The sequence below is a fragment of the Equus caballus genome, chromosome 19 (genome assembly GCF_041296265.1).
Source record: "Equus caballus isolate H_3958 breed thoroughbred chromosome 19, TB-T2T, whole genome shotgun sequence".
NCBI classification, from domain to species: Eukaryota; Metazoa; Chordata; class Mammalia; order Perissodactyla; family Equidae; genus Equus; species Equus caballus.
Window position 1 is genome coordinate 66,140,396 of NC_091702.1, and position 27,607 is coordinate 66,168,002.

Sequence of the window (27,607 nt, forward strand, 5' to 3'; positions counted from 1 at the left end):
GATCTCTGCAATTCAGCTACTAACTGACAATGGCTGGCTGGCAGTCCTGACTTCATTCAATCCAAGTGTGCAGGGGCCCACTCTCAGTGCAATGGCGGGCTCAACCTTGACCACGGCACAGAGCTAGCAAGAACCCCGCTGTGCTGAATAGGCCACACTCCTCTCGGTGTGGAGTGGAGCAAGCAAGCCAACAGCCAGAATCCACTGAACTCTCAGACTGCTCCTAATTTATTTTTCTGATGACTCTGGTCTCAATTACTCAATGCGTAGACCATAAACTTTGAGTTATAAGGAGCATTCCTAGAGTTTTATTAACCCCCTTTATTCTAACTGCTCTTCTGTCACAAGTCTGCTTTTCAGTTAGGTTGTAAGGGGTTAAAGAATAGCCTCACAAAGTGCAGAAATAAGGAAAAACGGAAATTGACCCCTCCATGGCTGTAGAGGCTAGAACACGATCATGTTGGCGATACTGTCATTTGTAGAATCGAATCCTGGTCTAAATGAAACAGACAAATTTTCAGTAGTAAGAAACTCCTTTGTTAGCATCTTCTTTTCTCCCATTTGCCAATCAAGTAAAACATTCATTTTTGGTTGGGACATTGGAGTTACTGCTCTGCAAGACCAGGCCTATTTCAGTTTCTTCATTTTTAGATTTCTCTCTCTATTTTCACATACTTGAAAATTCTTAGAGAAATAAAACTTTTCACTCCATAGGTAGAGACTAAAGACTTAAAATACATATAAACATAGGAGGCTACTCAATAAACGTCAAATGAATGCATGATGCTTCTAACGGAAATACTTTCTACATAAATGGCTTTTACAACTTAACTCATTTGCTAAAACTATTTGATTTTACTGAATTTGAACTCAAAAGTAACATTTTGAATATTTCTTGCTAAAAATCTGGAGACGTATATTGTCACAATTTTTTCAAGGCTGGTGAGTGGACCCTTACATGTGTTGGAACAGCAGACAGCAGTGTGGAGTCCTGCCTTCGTTCAGGGAGGCATCCAGCTACAGAGGAAACAGAATATGTGGAAATACTGTTCTAAAGTCCACCTGACAACCAGCAGAGGAGCGATAGAGCCATGGCGTCCAGAAAGAATAATTTCCATTTCCAATATTAACGATTTTGAGCTGAATTCCCCTCTATCACATTTAAGTAAGACAATTCTTCATTTAATGAGTTTGAATAGAGGAGCACAGCAAACCTAGAAGAAAGAAATGTTTGAAAAATATTCTGGCCTCTAAATACTTCCTATAAAAACATAATCCCTTCCCTTTAAATCACCTTATGTAACAACACTCAAAAACATTCATAGCATTTCTCTGTGTGTTTGATTTTGCTACACATGATATCTTTTAACTGACTCAGTCTTGCCTAAAATTCTAGAAGCCAGACGCTGTCTAGAATGAAGAGTTTGAATCTCAGCCGGATTCTCTTTCCTGAGGGAGAAAATATTCCTCGTCATTCTTGTCTCAGGTTGGGGGAAGTGGCCAGGAATTTTCCTAGGTAGACTCCTTCGGTCAGCTTCCTAAATTTCTGGAATCAAAATATGCCATCACTGGACTGGGTTGTGAAAGCGGTATTTGTTCAGTTCTCACATTTGGGGGTAAGTGGGTGCCCCCACATAGGAAACATGAATGTCTGTCCAAGATGGGTGGAAGCGTCTGCCATGATTTCCTTTCCAGAGCGTTTCTCTCACTGGGGTGGGACATCTGGAATTCCTCAGCTTCCTTAGGAAAACGTTGATGTTTATTCAGACGTTCTGACTCTTGACAATGGTGGTCATATGCCTGGGCCACCTGCGTCCCTGGATGAGAGGCTGGCAGCCCTCAGGACCGCTCATCCTGCCGTCTGCCACACATCACCGGAGATTTAGACACAGGCTGGTCCAAGTCAAGTCCAGATAGACAGTGTGTAAATGTTTAGTCTGAGGTACTTTTTATCTATGTCTCTTCCCTTTGACAACTTAAACTTGCCTTCCTAGGTTCCTTGGTCCAGTTTGGTCCTGACAAAATGAAGTATAGACTATTTTTCTTTCTTGGCCCTACAAAAACTAAGACTCCTTTCTGATATGAATACAAAGGGAAGCTGTGAGAACCTAGGACAGCTGAAATTGGCAGAAAGATTGTACCTTTTAGAAAGGCAAGGAATTCATTAAAAACACACCACATGAGACATGACTATGATTAAATATGCATCGTATTTACACATTTTCTTCGAATATCCCAGTGCACCCAAAGCCCGGGCTTCTCACGTGACCCCTGAACAGGGAACATCTGTAGAGGAAAGGATAAGTGCAGGAAGGGAAGAAATGTCTGCAATTGTTCTAAGGGTTTCCATGGCTCATCTCACTGACCCTGGATGAGTTTCTTCTTAAGCTGTACTTTATTTATTCCATAATTAGACAAGATTAAAGTCTAAAATCAAGCCACTATTTATTTTTCTATCTGTGCTTGTACAACTGCAGCAGAATTGAAAAATATAAAGATGTAGGTATTTCAATATAGCGGTTCAATATGACCCTCTGGGAGCATCAGGCCTTCCGGACAGACCAGTTCAGCTTTCCAAGGAAAGGATAAAGGACAGTCCCCAACAGGGGAAATCTACCATGAAGTTGATTTTGTAACTCAGGGAACATCTGTGGAGCCAAAGATTTAAATGAAGCACTTGAACTTACCCAACATTTTGGAATTCCATAATTCCAGTCCAATGGGACAGATACCTTAGAGTTAAGAGATGAGTCATAAAATCTGTTTGCTGAAATACAGACATTTCTAACTTATTAAATATCAGAACATCAGGGAAGAAGATGACTGGAACCTCTTAGAGTTGCTTACATTGGGCAGCAGACAAAGCCAAACATTCATTATTACTGGGTAGACCTTTGTGTACCTAAGCGGGCTGTTTTCAGATAGAATGCCTGTATAGACTCAGCATCTGGAAAACTTCTAGTTATCTTCAAAATCTTGGTTCAGTTTTTAACAGTGGACTAACCACAGCACTGAGATGCTTGGACTGCACTTCCACAAAGGATGTTTTGGGTGAAGTAGGGCTGGCATCATCTAGACTTCGCTTCAGAGCTGGCGGTGCTTTTCCCAACTAGCAGGTGTTGGAAGTAACAACAGAATCGAGGGGGTAACAATCAACAGGACATTTAAAAATGAAGTCAGCGTAGCTCCAGGGCTCTCACTGGTGCACTTGGTGAAACGCACAGTCTCTGGACACGTATGTTCCTACCCATGGCTCATTTCCCACCATTTACTTGGTAAAAGAATTTGATATGTGAATGCAGTAGTCCCTCTTGTCTGCCAGGGATACCTTCCAAGACCCCCAGGGGATGCCTGAAACCTCAAATAGTACCGAATCCTATATATACTATGTTTTTTCCTATACATACAGACTGGTGACAAAGTTCATAAATTAGGCACAGAAAGAGATTAATAACAATAACTAATAAAATAGAATGATTTTAACAATATACTATAATAAAATTTACCACAGACCTTGGCAACCTGAGCACATGATGTTTTCTCTTTCCTTATTAAGTTGAGGACTTTCACCTTTTCACTTAAAGCAAGCACTTTATGGCTTCTCTTTGGGGTACCCCAATTGCCAGCATCACTACGCTTTGGGGCCATTATGAAGTACAATAAGGGTGACTTGAAAGCAAGCACTGAGATACTGCAACTGCCGATCTGATAACTGAGAGGCTGCTAAATGACTACCGGGCAGGTGGCGTCTACAGCGTGGATCCTCAGGACAAAGAGACGAGTCGAATCCTGGGAGGGACAGAGCGGGATGGCACAAGACTTCATCATGCTACTCAGTCCTGCTTGCAATTTAAAACTGATGAATTGTTTATTTCTGGAATTTTCCATTTAGTATTTTCTGACCACAGTTGACTGTGGGTAACTGAAACCACAGAAAGTGAAAGCATGGATAAAGGGGACTGGTGTCCATATGTTTACAGGTGTCATTTATTCTCAAAATAATGCCAATTTATTCAATTACTTTGAGAAGGAAAACATCTATAAAGAGTTGGGATTTTTTTTCTTTCGACTTGGGGGCTGGCCTGGTGGAGCAGCAGTTCAGGTCACACGTTCCACTTTGGTGGCCAGGGGTTCACCGGTTTGGATCCCGAGTGCAGAGCTATGCAGTGCTTGTCAAGCCATGCTGTGGCAGGCATCCCACATATAAATTCGAGGAAGATGGGCATGGATGTTCGCTCAGGGCCACTCTTCCTCAGCAAAAAAGATGAAGATTGGCAGCAGATGTTAGCTCAGAGCTAATCTTCCTCAAAAAAAGAAAAAAGTCATTTTTCTTTTGATTTATATTTCTTCCTATATTATGTTTCTTTCTCTCTCTATATATAGAGAGAGAGTGAGGGAGGAAGAGAGGAAGTCAGAGAGGGATTTAATTTAAGGAATTGGCTCACACCATTGTGGATGCTGGCAAGTCTGAAATCTGCAGGACAGACTGGCAGCCTGAACGTTCCAGCAGGAGCTGATGATTCCAAAGGCAGTCTGGAAGCAGAATTGCTCCTTTTCCGGAGACCTCAGTCTTTTCTCTTAAGGCCTTCAACTGATTGGATGAGGCCCACCCACATTATGGAGGGTAATCTACTTGACTCAAAGTCTACTGACTAGCTTCAACGCTAATCACATCTAAAATATACTTCACAACATCTCAGCTGATGCTTGACCAAACAACTGGGCACCATGGCCTTGCCGAGTTGACCCATAAATTAACCGTCACACTATCTTATGCATAATTCAAATTTTTATCACTTAAATATGCTCAGACAAGTGTGGCAAACTATGAACCTACAAATATATGAAATATGAACTATAGACTTGTCATAAATTCTTTCAATCTCATACTTCTAGGTGTCATTTGGCCTCTTCTCTAGACTTTGCCTAGAAAAGATAGTATTTGGAATCTATCATTCTTAGACCTATAGATGTGCCAAAAGAGGGCAAAGCGAATTGAAACTTAAATCAACACCATAAGTAAATTTTGTAATAATGTAGTAAGGAAATAAAGATTTCAAATTTCCACTAAAACTAAGCACAGTATGGAAATAATATTGACACTTAGTACAAACTCAATGATAGGTTTTGCGGTTAGATTTCTCTCTCTGGAAAAGTCAGACATTGACTTATGGGAAGTTTCTGGAGATAGTCATAGTTTCTGGAGTAAAGGGTGACATCCTCTGGTGGACAGACTCTGCCAGTTTAACTCTGAAAATTAGTGATGGGCAAATATTGCAACCAGGTGGTGGTCCGGCGTCCACTTATGCAGAATCTCTTAGGTATGGCAGCCTCTAAGAGGTTTCTGAGCTGAAAGGAATTCATGTGGTTGTTCCCACACATAGAATCTAAAAGATGATATAAAAGCAGTACTTTCTTTAACCTTTCTCCAATGACGCACCTTTAGTTCCTATAGGATGCCCTCTGGTGACCAGCTCGCCATTGGCCTAGGTCGTCTGCTGTTTCCTTGTGATTTCCACCCACTCCTCACTGTCAGCCCAGTCCTCCTGGTCTGTATTCTTCCCACCCCACTTCTTTCCCAGGATCTTGGCTTTCCCTCCATCGAGGAGTGTCTACTTCTCATACACACCATTGTGCCCAAAATGTCTCAGTCGCCTCAGTTGTTTATTGCAGTCTCCTAGTCTCACCCTGATTGGAGAACTAAAGAGAAAACTCTGCCCTTTCACAGAAGCTGTGAACTCCGTCTTCTAGGAGCCGAAAGATGCCCAGCATGTGAGCACGAATCTGTGGCCATTCAATTAACTGGTTTTTTATTATAATTATTATAAAGCTGTAGCAAGACCAAGGGTTTCTCAATGCTTGGAACAAGACGTTTTCTGTCTCTTGTGTTGTTTTTCTACCTCAAATGTGAAAAACAAAAAGGAGGAGGGAGCGATTGCCTTAGCTTTAGCAATCAAAAAGCCTTTTTTCCGTGACTGATTAGGAATGAGCCATTAGGACATCCGAAAACGACCGAAGTTAAGAAAAAAAGCAAAGTAGATTCTTCTGGCACTTACTTTATAGAAATGTTTAATTTCATACCTGGTGTTTCTTGGTATGCTCTGCTCGCTCATTGAGGACCGAGAGTCTTTGGTCTGGAAAAGTAATGAAATAGAAAACACTGAGCTCCATTCCATTCCCGGCTTTGTAAAGCTCACCTAATTAAAAAAGAAGTAAAGGTTTCCAGAAAGCACAAAGTAAAAGGGAGAACAAGGTAAAATTTCTTTAGGATTAGGACACACCTGTTCCCACTATTTAACTTTCCCACTGCAGGCCCTCTGCCTGGTGGGGCCAGCTCCAGGGCCAGGCGCAGCGCGAGCTTCCAGGAGTATGAACACGCTGCTTCTCTGATGCTTCAGTTCTGTGACCTCGAAATTTCCTGACCATATACCAACGCACTGATCACACAATCAACAAAACTATGGCCCACACACCCATAATGTACACATATTTATTTATAAATTATACAACTGTGCGTGTTTACATTACGTACATTATAAAAATACATCAAAATAATTTAAAATGAGAAAAAATATAAATAGAAGTTCCAATATTTTTTCCTGCACCCTAGTGAATCCTGAGGTACCTCATAAGGTACACGGCACCCCACACCCCGACCTTGCAGACCACCGCTTCAGCAAAGACGCCCCTTCTGCTGGCTCTTTGCTCCCAGCAAATTTCCCTTAATTTTAGTTGAAAAAAAATCTGCACCTCCCTAACCCTCACTCTTCTCCCCCAGAGGCAGATTGTCTCTATTTCATTCTTCCAGTTACTGCATAAGTCTCTGTCACCATCAGTGCTTGGAAGACACCCTTAGCAAGGCCAATCCCTTATTTCTATACCAAATGGATGGATTTACTTCAGACTATATCCTTAACCTTACAGCAACACCAGATGCTATTAACTACACTCTCCTTACAAGACTTTCCTCCCTTGATTTCTGCCTCAGTCTGGGATCACTGGCTGCTGGGCATCCAAGCTACCCAAGATGGCCTAAATGACAGAACCCGCAGGCTCGTGCTCCTCCAGACCTCTGAGGGACTTGGGTGACAACCCGCCACCCAGGTTTCCTCCTGTGTCTCCCACGGAATCTCTCATCACTTCTCCTCAGATCTGTTTGCTTTGCTTCAGTACTGGATGGCTGTCCTGCCCCTAGGTCCACGTGGCCTCCAATTCGAAAGCCCCGGAGAATGACGGGAGTCTTCCATTACTGCTACACGCCCTGAGGAGAGGAGAGCTGCTTGACCAGCTTGAGTCCTATGTCAAGTCCTGGTCTGCGGTCAGCTCTGGTCAGTAGTTTGAGGTCTCCGAGGGAACAGACTCAGAGCGGGGGTGGGGCGGTATGTTCCCTAACATGGCAGCAGGGAGAAGATGATTTGTGTCTCTGAACAGCTGTGGCTCCTCTCTATAGTTGCCTCCTTCTCATGCTCTTCCTCTTGGATTCTTCCACTGTCCTTGGAGGATATGTTTCCCCTTCTCTCCCTGGTTCTTTCTCCATGCTACATGCTCATTCCAAATATCTGGGTTCAGCAACCACCCAACACTGACTGATTTCCACCTCATGAGGTCCACAGCACCCATCCCCTCCGTATCTGTGTCTCCACTCTGCCACCGGTCCCGAGCTTGAGCCACTCTCTATGCCAACCAGCTGGCCCTCTGCCTGAGGTCCTGCAGCTACCGCAAGCCCAGCGTGTCCAGGCTGAGCTTACCACCTCCAGCAGCACCACTGACCTTCCCACATATCCCAACCCCTAGCATCACCACCGCTACCCAGCCACCCAAACCTGAGAGGAATTCCAATTAGACTTCTGCTCTTGTCTGGATTACATACTGGCTCTCACTAGAGATTTCTGTTGAAATGTAAATTTCAATTGCTTTAAAATGCATGCTAAAGCATCACAGTATTCAAAGTCCTTCTGCTTAAATAACAGAGTGAACTAATATTAACTCATCATAAATGAATTTAGCATATATCTTCTCAAATAACAAATAGCTGTGGGAAGGGCCCCAGCTCACTGATGACAGTGATACTGGAGAATACCTTGGAGAGCCATGGGACATTTTTCTCTCAGTTATTATGCACTCCAACCATAGAAAGTATTATTAATATTCCCATATTACAGGTAAAGAAAGATACTGTAGAGCGTTTGAATAACTTGTGCCATATCACAGATCTAGTAAGAGGCGGAGGTAGGATTTTAACCCATATTCCAGAACTCAAGCTCCTAATTAGGACAATATGCTTCCTCCCTCTATGTTAGGGAATTTGGCATATGGTTAAGAATACAAGTGTGGAAGTAAAAGAAAATTGATATGAGTTACTGCTTGCCTGCTGGGCCAGTTACAAAACCTCTCTGTGCTTCCTTGTCTGTAAAATGGGAACGAGAGAACTCAGGGGGTGGGGGAGGGGTTGCAGAGTAAACAGGAGTGATAGATGTGGAGTGGAGAACACAGAGCCTGACACATAGTTTTTGTTCAACAATTGGTACCTGTTACCCTAAACCAAGCTGAGACACGCCCAGCATGAGCTACAACCTCTGCTCAGCCACCAGCACTCTGGGTTACCTTGGGCAAAGTTCTGTAACCTCCAGGTAGCTACATTCTAAAGGAAGATGCTTATCAAATAAAGTCAGGTTCCTGGTGGTGGAATGCCACTCAAAGTGATGGGCAGAAGGGCTTTAGACCCAGACGCGACACACGGCAGGCACTGACGGGCGTGATTTCCTTTCCCCTTTCAGGTGGTGATGTGAGAACAGTAGAACCTGGTCCTGGTGCCATAATGGTATTCAAAAATTCAATCGGGTAAAACGTGGCATTGCGTTTATGGCATAACCGCAGTACTGCTGCCCGCTGAACGAAAGGGCAGCGAGCCAGCTGGGGGGACCAGGGGACAGGCTCTCCAAGCCAGGTCTGACTACAAAGGGGCAATTATCCACTTTAAACATGGAAGGCCCTCTGCCTCTTCGGGGGTAATTGGGAATTCCAGGAGAGTGACAGCATCTCAGGCATCAGGCATCTCCCCATTGGTGGGGAACTAGCCTTGTGGGCTCACACCTGGAAAACTGCTGCAGAAGCAGCCTGGCGTGCAGAGGTTCACCTTCCACCTGTGCAGTTCTAGAAACTGATTCCCCAGAGACCACACACCCCACCTGGCCCCCACCCGTTACCCTCTTCTGCTCCCCTCACCCAGAAGAAGAGAGCCGTTGGTCTACCTCACTTTGAGACGAGGGTGCCGTAGCACAATTTGAGTCATCTACATGGATTCTGATGAGTGTAGTGTAATCAGCATTTCTGAAGTGATAGGTCCAAGGTGGATTCTCATTCTTCTAGGCATCTCTAGTTGAGATTCTCCTGAGGGGGAGGAAAAGAGGATGTCTTCTCAAAACTCTTTCCAGCAATGTTCTAAAGTATTGTGCCACTCAACACTTTAACCAAATGAGAAAACATTTGAAACGTCCTAACCTTCAGACAACTTTTATTGTCTAGGTCCTTGTCTACGGTACCCAAACGACAACTCATTGCACAAATTCAGTGCAGCACAGGCGACCACCCCCCATTCCTCATTTCTATCCATTTTGGATAGAAAGGACACAGACTTTCTGTCCAAAAGCCAAAACTGTCAGGAAGGACCATGAAGACATTTGTGGCAGGGACTGCTAGGTTCCAACCTAGCATCTATTTCTCCTATCTTCCTCACAAACAGAACTCTGATTTTACTTTAGAATGGCAACGTGCCCAGCTTAAAAATTAAATTTCCCAGCCTTCTCAGAAGCCAGGAATGGCAGAGGTACTTAGGCGGATGTCTGGGAAATCTTAAAGGAGCACTGACCCAGCTAGGAGAGACGATTTCTTGCTTTTTTTTTTCTTTCTCCCCTTCTTCTTTTCTATCACCTGGAACTCAGATGTAATCACTGGTTCTCCAGCAGCCATCTTACACTGGAAGGACATCTTGAAGCTAAGGTTGGTGTCTTAGCTCAGGTGACCTCAACAAAATACCACAGACTGGTTTGCTTACACAACAGATATTTATTTCCTCATGGTTCTAGAGGTTGGTAAGTCCAAGATCAAGGTGCCAGCATGGACAGTTTCTGGTGAGACCTCTCTTCCAGGCTTGCAGGCTGCTGCCGTCTTGAAGTGTTCTCACCTATTCTTTGTGCACGCAAGGGTTGGGAGAGAGGGAGGATAGGGAGGAGCATTCTGGCATCTCTTCTTCTCTTCTTACAAGGACACTAATCCTATTGTATCAGGGCCCCACCCTTATGACCTCATTTAACTTCAATTACCTCCTTACAGGCTCTGTCTCTACATACAGACACGTTGGGGGTTAGGGCTTCAACTTACTAATTGGGGTGGGGGTTGTAGGGCACAATTCAGTCTATGGCAGACAGGTAGCAGAATTTTAGTAGGCTCTTGTGACAGTGATGCCAATATGGAGCCACTATACAGCCCTGGACTGCCCGTCTCTGAATTTCCTTTACTTGAAGCCAAAGAAAGAAAAAAAAATCCTCCAGCTTGTTTGAGTCATATGTTTAGAATTTCTATTACATTGAATCAAACCTAATCCCAACTGATACAATATATGTTTATCTATTCACACAACAACAAAAAATGTTGAGGATGTTCTATGTACTGGGTACCATGCTGAGTGCTGAGAAACTGGGGATAATAAGACAAATCAGATGGACTCCCTCCTCTGATGACCCCACAGGTTTATGGAGGAGACAAACAGAAATATACGATTTGAATTTGTTGTGTTGTAGAATGGCCAGAAAGAAAGTGAACCAAGTAGTCAAAGATAGCTTAGCTTGGAAACTTGGGCAAGACTGCTCAGAGATAAGATCTGCCCCTGTCCTTGAAGGATGTGTGGAGCTTCCGCAGCCTGGAGCCGGGAGTCTCCCAGACATAGAAACAGTAAGATCCAAGGAATGCAAGCATGGAAGAGCACGGCATGGCCATTGGACAGTGAGCTGTGTTTTGTGAGTAGAGAAAGGGAGAGGAGAAAGTAGCTGGAGATGAGGCTGGAAAATATATAACAAGTTCCTTCTACATGACACTTAGATTCTTGGGCTTAACCGCATGGCAGTGGGTTACCTGAAGGTTTTTTAAGCAGTGATGTTAAGGTGTGATGTTATTAGACTGACATTTTCAGAAGATTATTGTAGAAGCAGACTGGAGGCAGGGGGCCTGCACAGAGGATCACGGTAATAATACCAACAAGACATGACGTGAACAAGGCTAAGGGACAATGTGTTCACTCCCGTCCATTTCAGTCTCATCCAGTTTGTCAAATGAGCCGCTAGCCACCTGTGGATTAGCCTACATGGACCAACAGACTCTACCCCAGCACTACAGCAAAACTTCTGACCTCACTAAATAGCGCTTCTTGAAAACTGGTCTTTTCTACTGTCATGAGGCATCTGTGGAGGAAATTAGCAGGGGCAGGCCTTCTGAACACCCCTGGGGCAGCTGCCTCCTTTCCTTGAGTCCTTGGTTTTCTCCATCCTGACATCTCCCCACCTAGATCAGAGGGCCCCAGGAGTGCTGCTTTGCACCCTGGCCTGCTCACTTGGTTCTACTCTTTGACCTCCTGTCTGCTCTTCACACTCCCTTATTTCCAAATGGATCTCCTTGGACATGATACCACACGAAATAAGGTTATCAGCATCTTGGTGTCAAACTTCTGAAGCTATGCATGGATTATCTTGCATTCCTACAACAGAGTTCTAATTCAACACTGATGCCTGTTTGATTCTGAACTATGAAATATTCATTGTACAGCTGCACCTCTCTGGGAGTGCTATTTCTACGCCTTTCTTTCACCTCCTCATGTGCTATTTCTACTCCTTTCTATCCTCCTTTCTGCCCACATGCACTCCTCTGGCATTGGATGGAGGCGTACTGTAATCTATTCCTGGGAAATGAAGCTGATAAATGGGAGCGTATCAGAGGCAGAATGAAGACGAGTTGGTGACCAGCCAGTTAGAAAGTCAAATTGCAGCAAAAGCACAAAAAGATTAGCTCTTCCTTGACATCAATGATGAGGACATATTTATGCTATTTCTTTGAAAATTTCAAAGGGCAGAGTGCAAGTACAATGCCTTCATAGGTCTTTGCCTTTCCTCATTCATTGAATAAGCAAGAAACATCATTTTCTTCTTAAATTTAAAGCCTGTTAATCACTCTTGGGTTACAGATTTATTTTATCTGAACATCTCCATATTGTCTAAGTCCACATCAATTACACACACACTACATATGATTTTATTCAAAGTCAGACCATGTAAAAAATAAAAGTGGGAGACTCCAAAGAAAATGTGATTTCTTTCCAAGAAGTCCACTATGTTCAGACTTCAAATATTGACTTTTTTTCTGGAAATCTCCTATTGTTTAAATTGTCTACACACCAAGTCGAGTTCTCAGTTGGAACACTCAAAATCAGGGAAATGTTTCTGTACATATTTTTAAGGTTTATTCACACTTTGTTTGAAAGTTACAATAAATCAACTTAATTTGAATCACTCCATAAGCTAATATGTCCCTACAAACTTTCCCTTTGAATTTAACCATGAGGATATACTTCCGCTTAAACCACTTTTGCTGTTTCAAGAGTTTGCTATGTGTTTATCGTTGATTTATTTATTCATTCACCCATTAGGCAAATAAATTTGGACACCTACTATGCACAGATCCTGTGTTGGGAAGTATGGGGATATAAAGATTAATAAGAGGAATATTATGAAGATTAGGGCTCTCAAAGGGCTCTCGGTCTGGCAGGAGAGCTGATATTATCACGCATATTTACAGGGCTTTGTGGTTTACAGAGCATTTTCAAGTGTGTTCTTAGATTCAGATGTCTTCATAAAAACCCGATGGACTAGGCCAGTTAGGCGTGCTTTACAGACTAGCCCTGTTTTACAGATGGACAAACTGCGTTCTCTCTCATGAAGCCCTACTTCACACATGATGACCATCATGGTGGGTTTCAACCCAAACGCAACAAGAATCACCTGGGAAACTGGACACATGACGAGTGCCTGGGTTCCCCCTCCAGAGATGCAGATTTTATTGGTTGGAGGTGGGGTCTAGGCACGGGCAGTGTTTTCAGTTCGTGAGATGAGGCTACTGCACAGCTGAGGCTGAAAACCGCAGCTCTCCTCTTCCTGAACTGCTTGTGGTTGCCCTTGGACATCGCATTGCTTCCCATCTCTGTGTCTTTGCTACTTTGCCCTTGCACTCTCCACTTCATATTGAAATCACCCCCGATGCCCAGCCTGGAACTGCGTCTCATTCACCTTTTAAGCCCCAGTTCGGAACGCAGTCCCTCGTGTACAGTAGGAGCTGAGTCAACGTTTCTTGAACTAACTTCAATTTGATCACAAAATATGCTAGTTTGTATTATTGCTTCTGCCTCATCATGGTCTCTTCATCATGGTCCCCTCATCAAGGGATAAAATCTTTCATCTTATTAGGTCAGCTAGTTCATTTTTGTCTGCTTCTTGCTAAGAACCTGGGTTAAGTTTCTGGGGCAAGGCAGAAGGACAAATTAAGTGAATCATGCCTCCTCATTGACTTCTATCACTTCATACCCCAGCTCTCTCTCCCTGTGCTACATTTTACAGGAGAGTGAGAGATGTGACCCTTGACCTCCAGCAGCCCAGCTCATCCAGCCAAGCTTGCCTCTCCAGATCTTCATTAAAACACGATTTGTCCCACTGGCCCTTACAGATACACCCGGCTGGGTCAAAATTCAAAATGCACACCTAGTTTAGGCCTTAACTCTGGAATCTACAACATCCACCCAATACTCAGGAAATTTATTTCTGAATAACAGGTCATGATAATGTATTTTTCTAATAGGATCAATGTTGTTTCTAAGAAATACAAAATCGAATCCTTTCATTTTGAAAATGAATTAAACTATCAGTATCTTTAAGATAATTTATAAAAATTTATCCCATAGTAGAAATAAAATATAAATGTTTTATACTAGTTTCTGGGCTTAAAATTGACTGCTTACTTGGTTGTAAATGTCCATTTTAAAAAATATCAGTAGGATAAAGTTGTTAGCTGCTGTTCACAGGGTTTTCATGGCCAATTTCTTCAGAAGCAGGCGGCCAGGTCCTTCTTCCTGGTCTGTCTGAGTCTGGAAGCTCCACTGAAACCTGTCCACCATGGGTGACCCTGCTGGTGTTTGAAATCAGCCGGGTGGTGTGGTTCCCTGACTGGGACACAAACCCAGGCCGTGGCTGTAACAGCATGGATCTTAACAACTAGACCAATAGTGCTGGCATTCTGGATTTAGTGGGACACAAAGTGAAATGGTTTTCTATTTTGCCAACGCTGCTTTCACTGTGCCAGGCGGAATCTCCATTTCCTGTCTCTTTGTGAAATCTGTTTCCATAGTCACTTTCAGTTTTATAGTCACTTTCAGTGTTAAAAAGCCCAGTCCAATTTAACCATCTTAAACTGTAACCTCATATCCCCTCTTCTTCCCCCAGCTCGAGTTTAGCTTTGGCCTGAAGATCACAGAATGAGGAAGGAGTCTAGGGGGCTCCTGGAACACCTCCTGTCCCCTTTCCAGGTCCCTTTGTCTTTGGCATGCTGGGAATGGGGGAGAAATGAAAGATCATAAGCAGATGTTTCTTGCTTATCTCTTGCTACAATAGTCTTCACTGTGAGATGATCTCTGCTTGATGGCTCTTTAGAGGGCTTGTGAGTTCCTTAGAGGACTTTGTGGGGACTTCTAACTGCACAGTTTCTTCATGGGAGATTTGTCCCAGCTCGACATTTTCACTGTCCATCAGCTCCTTCCCGTGGTGATCTTGCTTCTGGGTTGCCCTCGCCTGGAAGGCCTTTGATCCACAGGTGTTGCATCCTTCTTGCCATGACAAAGAGTAGGAGTGAGGTGCACTCCTGTGTCACTCCTATCCCCTCCCTCAGTCCTTTCCCATTCTCTCCATTTCCCTTTCCTCTGCTCAAATTGACACAGAGGACATTCAGCAAGTCCCCTGCCTGGACATATATCCCACCAGACAACGAGATGCCAGACTCCCACTATGGCTGACTCCTCAAGTCTCTATTCTCTTGGATCCCTTGATCTGGGGACCACAAAGAAGCACTATTCTACCTCCTCCAAGGTGGGGAAGGAAAAGTTCCAGCTCTCTCGTCTTGATCTCCAGTCATTCTCAAATTTCTATAGTCTGCTCATGTAGACTGATGGGCAGGGTAGCTTAATATTTGGAATAAAAGAGCCAGTTTGGTCACCTTTTAATAAGACCTGAAGAGGTCTGGCCCCAACAGGACTCGTTAAATAACTTTATTAGAACGTTAGGCAGGCTAACCTGTTGTTATCCTCTTACTAACGTAATTATTCTCTATATTGCAATTTCTAGTCTTATACTCTGCTTCTGATGCATATAAATGCTCTCTTTTCACTTAAGTCACCAAGTACTTTGCCTCCTGCCATTCAAAACTTTCCCAAAACACCTTGCTCTCCCTAGACTAAATAATTAATTAACTTTACACTATCTAATGCTAAAAGTTACCAGTACTAAAAAGTGTTCCAGCTGGAAAGGACCATCATGAACTCAGTCCAGTTCTCTCCGTTAACTGGTAAGAATAGTGGGTTTCCAAAGGTGAAATGGTTTATCCAAGGTTGTTAAGTTTAATTAGTGACAAAGATAGAACCAGAGTTCTGTCCTCCTAACTTCCGAGAGAGGAAATTCCCCAGTACCTCACCATGTTTCTCATGCTCACATCAACGTGACCCAACAACGAAATTCACGTGAACTGAAAATGTTCAGCCAATTACAATTATTGGAAGATATATTGAATGTACCATGACCTTAAAGGGACATGAAAAGGTCATGACATACCACAAATGATCAAATAGTCATTTTCCATCCTTTATAATCTGTTATAAGACTGAGTCACGTATTCTGTGAAGTCAGGCAAGTTAAATATTCATGCTGAGTGACATCTAAAAATTGTCACAATGTGTTTGGGATGCACTTGGGAAAGACATCATTGCACATAAGTGTGTATTCAGATAGCAAGTTTGGCTTGAGACCATAGAAACCAAGTTTCCGGGCAAAGTGTGTCATTTTGCAGCTGTTTCCTGCATCTGTAGCAACCTCCCCAAAGTCAACCAGACGAAGCTGGAGGTATCAGGATGTAACCTGGGAGTATCCTCTTGATGACTCCTCTGGGGTGCTGGGGAACTTTAGTACAAGCAATTACTAAAATGTCTATAACAAGCTATTGTTGGATGTACTAAGATCAGTGAATAAGAAGAACCATAGGTCGAGACCATCTTTTCCACAAGCTTCAAGAAGTTGAAGTAAATTTACCAAAACATTTGGGTGAAATATATTCTTCTTAGGAAAATTGAGGTGTGCATATCTTCAGGAATGTCTTTGGAAATATTTATGGGAGAGTAATCTTAACACCAGGAATAAGGAGTACAGCCTAAGAAAACTAATTTAGTTCCATAAAGTGGACATTCCAAAGCCCAAAAGCAGGGAGACACAGGGCAGAGCACAGGAATGGTACATACGGTCCAGGAGATTTATAGAGTGTTTATATATGGAGTGATATGGCTCCTCAGCTCAGCTTCCCTACTTGGGCTCATTCGCGTAACTAATCTTTATTGAGCTCCTAACTTCTGCCAATAGCGGAAATATAAGAACAGTATACGAGACATGGTCTCTACCCTTTAGGAATTTGTTGCCTCTTTGGGAAATGAGTGAGTGCACCAATCACTACAGTGCAGACGACATGAACAGCCACTCCTCCTGATCTTGCTGCGCATCTCTCTCGTTCCTGGAGTCTGCTCATCTCTCTCCTACCAGAGTGTAAGCTCTCAGGGAAGGGCAATTTTGTCTCATTAATCTTTGGGGCAATTGTTGCATCTGGAAAGAGGCAAATATTTCATAAATAAAAGGGATCACTTTGTCTGTGAATTAAGCTTTACAATTTATGAAAAACTTTTAAATTCATGAAGGCACTTGACTCAGAGCCTCTGTAACCCTGTGAGATGGGCAGAGCCTATACGGTGACCCCCATTTCACCGTCACTGACAACAAGATTGAGAGGTCTTAAATTGGTTTCCAATCTAATAAGTGGCAGAAGTGTGGCTATGGCCTAGCTTCCCATCCCCTCTGCTCTTACTACAGCTGCCACCTTGGCACTGCAGCACTGCCTCCTTAGTACGTGGGAAGTGATCTGTAATGTGATGGATGTTTGGAAAAGAGAAGGACCATGCGAGCAATCAAAAAGACTTCACGAAAAAGATGCCATTGAGCCTAAAGTTTCACTTCAGGAGTTCTCTATTATTAACTATACTTCAGCTAAAATTTTTTTTTTTTTTTGCTATTATGTTGTTTTTTCTGCATCATATTGAAGATGCTATTTTAAGTTGAAAGCTTCTAGAGAACAGGTAATATTTTTGTATAGGGGGAATATTATTCTGAATACCTGTTGGTAATAAGCATTTTATTTTCAACTACTAAACAATTACCCATTGTCAAATTTTAAGAGTTAGATGCATGCAATTATAGAGCTGGAAATGACTGTAGAAATAACATAATTAAGTGGTCCCTAACATTTCGGCCACCCAGTGGCCTTTTTATGAGCGCCCTCTCTCCCCAATAGTCCTTCCTGTTTTAAATATTTGCCTATTTTATTTAGTCCAAAGACAAAGAAAACATGACACCAGTCCTCAAGGAACTCACAAACTAACAAGAAACATAAATACGTGTATAATGAACGTATTGTCCCCTCCCTACCTCCTGCCCTTTGAATCCTCTTCATCCCAGTACTTGGTGCCACTGTTCATGCAAATGCTCGTGTCTCAAACTTGGATTTTCTTCTTGATTCATCTTTATCTCATGCCCTACATCCAATCCACTAGAAATTTATCAGCATAATTCCCGTACTTAATTCAGAGCCCTACTCAACCATCACCTCCTTAGAAAGACCTTCCCTGATCTTTTCACTTAATGTGGCCACCCTCCCCAAGCTCCCTGAACTCCTAGCCTCTTCAACTGCTTTATTTATATTTCTGGCACTATCACTACCTGAATCATATTATTTCAACATTTATTTATTTGTTTATTATTTCATACTAGAATGTATAATAAACTCATGAGGGTGAAGATGTCTTATTCTCTGCTGTATCATCAGCTACTAGAATACATAGTAGACACTCAATAAATATTCGGAAGGATGAATAGGTAGATGAGTGTCTGGACAAATGGATGATTACGTGGATGAATACATGATGAAAAATGGCACAGCAAGGATACAATGAAAAAGAATGACTAATATACATGAAAGAAAAACTAAAGATAGGTGGCAATGAGCTGGGCTTTAAAAAAATGAGTAGAAGGTAACCAGACAGATTAAGGAGGGAGGAGCAGTGCCGGCTGAGGACACTGACAGAGACATGAGAGTGTGTGTGGGTGTTTCAGTGAGAGGTTAGAATCCAAGGTGGGATCAGAAATAGCAGGAAATGAGGTGGTTGTTAGACCAAAGCCATGAATTAAAAGCCTGTGTGCTTGCTAAGGAGTTTGGACTTGCTCTCTGGATAATACGGAACAGATTTTAAAAACAGAAACACCACCGTCAGATCTGTGGTGGCTGTGGGTTGAGTGTACTTTACAGAGGAGAGGAAAGAGTCAAAGAGCCAATTCAGGACATTTTTATGATACTACCAACCATGAGTTCAGTACCTAGACCAAGGGTGTGGCCATAGACATGGAGAGGGAAAGACACAGACGAGCCGTATTTCTGGAATGAAACAAAATGACAGAATTAAATGGCTGCAATTGGAGAAAGAGAGAGATGAAGAAACCGGGAATGATTCTGTAACCCCTCGCTTAGGAAATGCGAAGAGGTGCTGGGGATGAACGCAGAGAGGGCAGAAGAGTTGGGAGGGCGGGGAGAGGGGTGAGCTCACCCGCAGCAACAGTGAGGTCTCTGGCAGTCAACGTTCGTCACATAGTTGGATATTTGATTCTGGAGCTGAGACAGAGATGAACCCTAAAAATACAGGGTTTGTGGTCCTGAGAGCAGAGGTGGTAGTTGAATCCATGAGACAAACTTCAGGCTTTAATCATTATTTTTGCACGGTTAGCATATAAATCAAAACTTCTAGTCAGAACTGCTGATTCGGAACCACTGCTAACACAACTGTTGATAACCAACAAAAAAACAAAGAAACTTGAGTTTTTAGTTAGGCTTTGGTGACTATATTATTTCTGATTTTTTTAATAACATACTGTCAGTAGCATACCCTCCTTAGTCTTCACAAATATCTTGGAGGAAGGGAGTCGAGGGTCTCTAAGTTAGGAACCAATGACCTAGTCCAATTCTTTAGAAAAAGAAAAACCTTAAGCCCAGGGCATTATGCCTGTTTAGCATGAATTAATTCTTATCTTGAAATTGGGTCTGCAGGCTCCATAGCCATGGAAACTCCTTGGATCATTTTTAGGATTCCCCCTCAGCCCATTTGACACAGCAGGAAAAGAATATGGGCTGAGCAATGTTTTGCCCTAAAGATCAGCATGTTCTGGCACAGCCGCCATCCTGTCTTTCTGTCTGTCCCTTAACAGGGCATGAGGGAGATGTGCAGAAGCCAAGGATAAGAAGAACCCTGGAGAAAGGCACAAGAGGGAAACATACAAATCTTGCAAGCTCTTGTCCATAAGAGGTGGACAAAAGCAATATTGATAAGTACCGTCCTCAGTTTCTAGAGAATATACTGAGATGGTCAATTTCTTGGAGGTAAAATCGAAGAATCCCAAGTCAAGCATATGAAAACGGGACCTACTTAAAAACAGAAATTTTTTCAGAGCAGGAAATGCTGGTCTTTCTTAAAGATTAAAACCTTATTTGAAGATTATTAGGAAAATTAAAGTATATTTTTGTATAATGCCTATGTTAAATGAGAAAAGGCAAATGTAAATTTTATATTCACTATCATCATAATCATGACTGAAAATGCATAGGAAAAAAGACTAGAAATACACAAACTGTTGCTATTGGTTGTCACAAGTGGTAGAAATATGCATGATTTTTTTCTGTTCTTCTAATTTCTGATTTTCTATGAATGTGTTATTCTTATAAATATTAAAAATAAATAAATTTTTTGACCACCTATGTCTATTCAGGAATTTTTTTCCTCCAAATGTTCAAACCACTTTCCATAGCAGCCAGCCCTGGGTAACAGACAGCAAGCAGGCCTTGGCCCTGGTGCCCATGGGCTGCACGTGCTGGAAGCCTTGCCTAGTAAACTGATCCTGTGCACACAGTCATGTCACCTGGTGGGACGCAGACCAACCTAATTGAGACAGAGAACCCAGAGATCACCTCCAATCCTCTCCTTTCGTCCTGCAACACCGTATCCTTGTGAGTCATAAGGTTCCTCCTGATGGAATCTGAAACCATTTTACCAGACGTCACACATCCTTCATGACAGTGGAGAGTGCTAAGGTCCCTTCTCCCTTCACTATGACCCAGCCTGTGTCTTGGTTTTCAGTCTGTAACACAATCCGAGTTCATTAGCACCGCACCTTGTCTTTATGTCAGCAAATATACAAAGTAACACTTGTTCATTTTCCTGTAAATGTGTTTTCATTTTTAGAAAGCTACTTCTGGCCTCATGAGAGAAAAGCACAAAGACGACAGAAGCTATACTTTGTCACTATTCAGACCTTTGAAGAATGTTCAGACCACCGACTTGCAGATCTTAAGAAATACCAACGAATTTCAATAAAGGGAAAATACCATCAATCACTAACTTGCTCAACTTTGTTAGCCAACTCCTTTCACTCTCTGGAGAGCAGAAGTGACTCCAAGAGGAGGAGGGAGATGTGAATATATAACCTCCGGTCTCGAAACCATATTCCTTGGCAGCTGTCGTGGGGTTTGTTTTAAACCCTATGCATGGGCAATCTCTGTCTTGGGAAATCCTGTCTAGGCATCAATCAAGCAGCAGGAGATGGCCTCTGATTGCCTAAGCAGAGCCTTGAGAGGGGAATCAAGGACCCTAACAGCGCGCTGCTTCTGCCCACATTCAGGGGCCTTCTCAGACTCAGCGAAGGCTGAAATCAATTGCCAAGAAAAGCCTTCAGGGTTCAATTAAGAGCAATGAGATGTTGGAAAATATTTAACAAAAACCAACGTCCCAAACCAGCACAGAATGTGAAATTTCTGGACACTGTGGGCAACATATTCTGCCAGATCCTTCTGATTATGTTTGGTGTGTAATTAGGACTTCTTATCCAGAAAAGTTTGGCCCTCTTTTGAAGTCAGAAGGTGTACAAGACGTCAGAAGTCTACCCTAAATGGCCCAGGTTATAAGAGAACAGGAATTATTTTTAAAAAGAAATAAATACCTAATAAAAAAAATATTCCCACACCCATGACTTGGAGACACAATTTCAGGGATATCTACCTTTGGGATCATCATCTTATTTTTCAGAACAGACTTGAATTAACTGAAAAGCAAACATCTTAAAATCATAGAATGTGAGAACCAGAAGCAGTCTTAAACATCACTTAATCCAATCTCCTCATTTCCTTATGAGGCCACTGAGACCTTGTGTGGTGTAAAGACTGGCCTGACACAACACAGCTCGTTGGGGTGACAGCCGTGGAAGCCATCTCTCACATTTGGATACAACTCTGGGACCCTCAAGCACTTTTTCACCTCACGGCTTGTTTGATCCTCAACTCAGAGTGTTTCATCCTCAATCGCACAGGCAGAGACTAATCAGTGGGTTGGTTCTTGTATTTCTGACACCCTTTCAAGCAAAATAAAACATCACTTGGGAGGAAAAAGGAGTTCAAAAGCTGAAAAATGTTCCCCTTGATTCGATGTTGTCGGCACATTTATAATGATGTCAGGAGATTCTGTGTTCTCCTTTGTGTTCTGTCTCAGCATCCTACCAGGATGGATGACCACCTAAGTGTGAGCTCTGCTAACGTACAAGGCATTCAGGTTTTCAAAGGGAAAACCCTCAGAATTTTTATTGATTGAAGAACAAAATAAAATTCTTTCCTCTAAAAACAGGAGAATTTTAGAGTTGGACAGATACTCACCTACAGACAAGAGCTGAAGTGTGGTCTTCTCTGGAGTTGGGATGAGGCCTGCCTGGAGCTGGAAGGTCTCTTTGATTCCCGCAAGTTGGGATTCACCGGCTTTGTTTTCTTCAGTTCAGTAGGACGGTTTTTGTTTTCAATCTTAATACTTCTCAGAAACCTTTTGATTCTGAAATTCATTAAAGTCTGAATTCACCTAGAAGTTGATTAATTTAGCTGTGATATTATCTACCAAGTGCAGAAACTAAACCGGGCCTACGCTGAGACCTGCTCGAAGAGTGACGAATGTGACCTTCACTCCTTTCCCACTTCCTCTCTGAGGACTGATGTGGAAAGCAAGACCTCATCAATGCCTCAATAAACAGAAACTTTCTTCCTTCATTCCACTGTAAACATCACAATTTTTATAATGTATTGATTAAAAACATATTTTAATCATACTTAAAGTGATGTCTAACTTTTTCCCAAATCAAAGAATAACATTCTCCAATGCTTGGTTAAGCTCTTTTCTTCCAAAAGCTACTAGCTAAACAGCCAGGCTGAAACAAACCAACAACTCTGAGCTTTGCATGGAAGTAGAACTAGAGTGTGCACTGAGTGAGACTTGAATAACCAGGGACGTTTAATGAAATTAGGTACAGATGTGGGATTACAAACACTGGCAATTCTCAAAGCTGGCACAATATGGTATGTGTCTTTAGCTTCCCTAATGTGAGAGGTCTCGCACCTCTCTAGCACCACTTCTTGTTAAGCCATGTGAGGTGTCACTGGTCCAAGGCTCACAGTCCTATCAGTAATCCCTCTTGGCCTGTGTGTCTTCAAATCTACCTCATAGGAGATGACAATAAAGGATGTGAAGGCCAAGGGGCATTAAACCAAGCTTCACATTTCACACCGAGACCGCCATTCATGAAAAGCTTTTCAAGCTGACTACTGTCCAGTAGGTAAACAGAGTTTTATTTTTTTGAAGAAAAACACAAGCCTTTATCACACTTCTAAGTTCCAACATCTGTGCTTCTGTATAGGCTATATAATTCTGTCCAAGGCCAAAAAAAACCACATTAATCCATAGAAAATATCAAAATCCATTTTCCTCCTCTCAAATTCATACCTGGACCAAACTGTAAATATCGAATCCAGAGGCAATTTACCTGGAAAGGAATCTGTAGAAGTGCGTCAACAGCATTCCCATTTCGTTCTTGCCGTCGAACTGGACTCAAAGCATTTTGAACAATCTAGCTGATTATCATTTCCACATGACAGATGCAGCAGTGTTCTCCTCTCTGTATTTCTCTCTTTCACATTTCATAGTCTGTGACTATTTTTAAGATATTACTAAAATGTAGTACTGCTGAGGGGAAAACGAGAATGAGTCCAAGGTGTCCCATGGTTGCGAGTGTCTTCACATGCTGTCTTACCTGGTCATCATTTTGCGTAGAAGTCATCCACCAGCCTGCAGTTACAAAGAGCATCACACGTTCTGGACTCTCTACTAATCAATAACATATTACGCTGCCTGAAATTGGAAATATTTTCAATTATAAAATCTAATATTGGATAAAAACTAATGAAGAGAGAGAATTAAATCTCCTGTTGTGTTGACTTGGATTCAAGATATTTCCCAATTCAAAATGTAATATTGAAGAAAAACTACTGAAAACAGAGGTTTAAAACTCTCCCTGAATATAAAGCTAGGATATTAGGTGAACTATGCAACTTACCATGAGAATAAGTCCAAATGGACGGCACGTTTGAATCTCTGTAAGCACTTGAGCCCTCCATTTTTAAAATCCAACCTTCAAAAAAAGAAAAGGTGGGGAGTCACTGAAAAGAAATCTAAATCTTTACTTAAGTTTCTCAAAGTGTTTCCAAAGAGAATTCCACTCACAATATACAGCAAAAATGTCTCTAAAAATCTTCTTCATCCATTTTTCTCCCAACGTTCCACATTGAACAGATTCAGCTGCCCCAATTTCCTCTATCCCTTCTACAAAATACGTGCAAACTCTCCTTCAAAACACGACAATCCATGCTTTCTCTTTTCGGCCTTTACACGCCAATTCCTTTCTCCCATACACAGTAGAGGAAGGGCTGGTCCAGTTTAACTTTTACACATTTTGTGAGACAGTGCCTGAATTCCTTACCAAGCCCACCTGAAGAAGATATTCTGCTGGCTGCTGAGACAAACTCCCCTTCAACCTTTCCGTTTGGGTCCTCACAATCCTATGGAAATTCAAACCAAGCAATTCAACTCACACTATTGGCACTGTCTAAGGCTTGAATTTCAGGGTTTCAAACCAAGGCTTTGGTGCCAGCTTGCCCCATGGCGGGAAGAAAAGCAAATGAAGCCACAGAGACGTGCCAGTTTTAATTCGATCTCCGGCTCAGCAACTCAACCCTGGTATGAAAATGAAATCCAAAACCCAAATCTCTCCTGTAGTAACAAACAAAAAATGCCCTCTCCCACTTCCCCTCAAGAAAGAAGACTTCAGAATTCTTCCAAATCCAACTTGTGAATGTCATCAACTTCTCAGAAGGAGGGCTGTGAAACACTGTGTCTTTTCAGGACTGGACAGCATGGCGGGGGCACATAGCCTCAGTGGCAAGAGGCATGTGTGGGTAGAGCTATTGAGCTTTGGCTTGGAGTATAAAACTCTAATCCTGAAGACAGAACGTGTGCCTAATTGAATCTAACAGCTTTAGCAGGGCCTTTTGGGCAGAAATGCTTTCACTTCCACCCTGTGCCTCCATGATTGATTTAACGTGCGTTGGGATGGGCGCTGAAAGTCTGGAGTCCTGAACTCAGTCTGGTTAACCAAAACAGAAACACCAACACAGGATACAACGCAAGGCGGTCAAGTCCAAAATACACAGGACACAGAAAAAAGTAAGGAAACACAATCAAGGATTTATCCTGCCTTTGGGGCAGGATAAAAGATGTGTGCTAATTTCCAAATAACAGGGTCTTTTCATTTTATGTGCAAATATTTTCTTAACAAAAATTCCAAGAACTAAACTAACTTCACATTACAGTGACTTCTTCTGTGAAGTGTGTTTACAGGAGGAAACAGGGAAATAGCACATAATTGAAAAAGAATGCTTATTTAGATGAGCTCTGATAAGTAAATTTGAACTACTTACTAGTCACAGACGTTGATGTGGTAAATGTTCACAGTCTCAGGACTCTATCCTGCTAAGCGTGTTCCACATCCTTTCAATTTCAAATGCACTTATCAGAATGTTCCTCACTTAACTCCTGCCTTTCCTCTTTTCCCCCTAGAACATGGCTCTAAGGTGACCCTCACGGTCAAAGTCTTCATCTGGAGGGAGCAGGTGGGTGACTCAGAGTTGGGAGGTGACTTAAACAATGGTTAAAGAACCATAGGCAAAGCAAAGAGCTGGAAGTTCCCAGGAGTCTAACTTGTTACTCTTATTCTGTGCTCATCAACAATAAGCCAGTCAAACTTCTTGAAAATTTGATATAAGCAAGATAATTGAAACTTTTAGAAGCTCAGAATCAGTGCAAAAGAATACATATTAATTTCCTTAACTAATCTATGATTACTTCCTTTTTGTGTTCATCTCAGCTTCCTTGTCTCAACCATTTTAAGATAACGAATTGTCCCTCATTGTAGACCACTTGTGTGAGTGTAGACGTATCGTCTGGATTTGACATATGCCAAGATTGTGCCACGATTGTCCTGTTTATCTTTTTAACTCTTTTATTTTCTTATTAATCCTAAAGTATTTTAAAGAATTCCAGATATGTCATTTCCATCCCAACGTACGTATTTCAGTCTGCATCTCTAAAAGCTGGGGGGGGGGGGGGGAATGATGGTGACAACAATCCCACACTTACAAATTTTATTACAAAATATTTTAAACAAATAAAAAAATAAGAATAGATACCTATGTAGCCACCAGCAAAATAAAATAGATGTCAAAATCTGGCCTTACTTGGTTTGGTTAGTTTTTTCCCCCCTTTTCCAAAGAAATAAATCTTTGCAAATACAGCCAAATTCCTCCCTTTTTCACTGGTTTTCCAAATGTATACTGCCTCTTAACTAGGAAATTAAAATGCTTTATAAACCAATCCACACAAAATTTTCACATAACTTCTACAATTGTTTTACTTCAATTAGACATTCAAAAGCTTGTACTAGGTTTGATCTTTGTCACTGAGTCACTTCTAGAAATATTTTCTAGCAGAACTAGACTGTTCATTTCAACTTAAATTTTTTTAAATTACTACACATTGCCTGGATGTTTGAGGTTAAGCTTTGTGGTTTACCCCATGCTTGAACACTATCATCTTTGTGAGAGATATAAAAATAGAGATGAAATTAATTTATAATAGCATTAATCTACAGAGATTACCACCGTGTCTTTTTTCATAAAAATTTAGATAAACTTAATTGATCTTGCCTAGAACTTAATGTAAACTGAGGCAAACTAAACGCATCTTATGTATTTCCTGAGGCAGTTATTATATACCAAACCTGAAAGACTTATCTGGAAGCTGGTGGTGGATTTATATAAACCTACTTCATGCTAATAAATAGAATAGGATTATTTCTTCATCTACACTCCTTCTACCTGGTGTACCTCTTCATGTTTTTTATCTGTCTGACCTCATTTATTGCATAAGGAGTAATGTGAGGGGGATGGGATAAGAAAAGAGGAAAATGGGAGTAGGTCTTAAAATGCAAGTTACCTCGGAATTTGAGTTTTACCAACTTTCCTCTATGATCGTGGCAGGATATTTGCATTTAACTTTTTCAAATTTGAGTAGAAAGCAGTGAAGCATGGATCTGTAATCTCTGAAAATGATGAGCAGGTGCCTGATGAAAGAAGTCTTGACAACAAAGATCGCAGCCAAATCGTAGGATGATAAATGAGTCAGGGTTTGGTTTTTGTTTGCCTTTTCACTTTGCCAGGTTGGCATTTGTCTAATTCATTGTTTTTTATGACAAGGACAATTATACCCAAGCCTACTTACATCCTGAGTTAAAGGAAGAGGTTAGTTCAATTAAATCAGGCACTTACGGGAGGTGCTTGTCAAGATGGCGCTGTCAGCGGACGTTGAACTCGCCTCCTCCCACGAACACAACCGGCTTACAACAATTTTGGGAAGAATCACCCTGGATTGAAAACTGAAAACTGGATAAAAAGAACCCCCACGACAAGGGACAGTCCTGACGAAAGCAGAAGAGGCAGTAACTTCGGCTGGAGAGGAAAAAAGCCACCTTTGGGAGCAGCGGAGCTTCTTATCTGGCCAGGCGGGAGCCACTCTAAGGTACGAGCCCTCCCTGGAGGAGTGAGGTCCGGAGCGGGGGCAATACTGCTATAACCATCCTTCGGACTAAGCCCAACTGAGACAGGGGTCTTACTATCTGGCTTTGCTGGCTATTAACTGCAGCGAGGACACCCCAGAAAAGCTATTGGCTGAAAGCTGAAAAGATCC

At 42.1% G+C, this 27,607-nt stretch overlaps 1 long non-coding RNA gene across 4 annotated transcripts; it reads right to left on the reverse strand.

The window, feature by feature from the left end:
- Positions 1 to 227: 227 nt before the first annotated feature.
- LOC111769121 (uncharacterized) lies at positions 228 to 27,607 on the reverse strand. Of its 4 annotated transcripts, XR_011429330.1 has the most exons (8): positions 27,190 to 27,607; positions 23,865 to 23,939; positions 23,295 to 23,659; positions 22,144 to 22,312; positions 18,998 to 19,230; positions 9,252 to 9,390; positions 6,082 to 6,197; positions 228 to 1,214 (listed from the first exon to the last, which is right to left on the reverse strand). It is a non-coding gene; the product is annotated as an uncharacterized lncRNA (long non-coding RNA). The 4 variants fall into 4 exon arrangements; XR_011429328.1 differs by lacking the exon at positions 18,998 to 19,230 and having other exon boundaries at positions 6,082 to 6,134; positions 9,257 to 9,390; XR_002801906.2 differs by lacking the exon at positions 18,998 to 19,230 and having other exon boundaries at positions 6,082 to 6,134.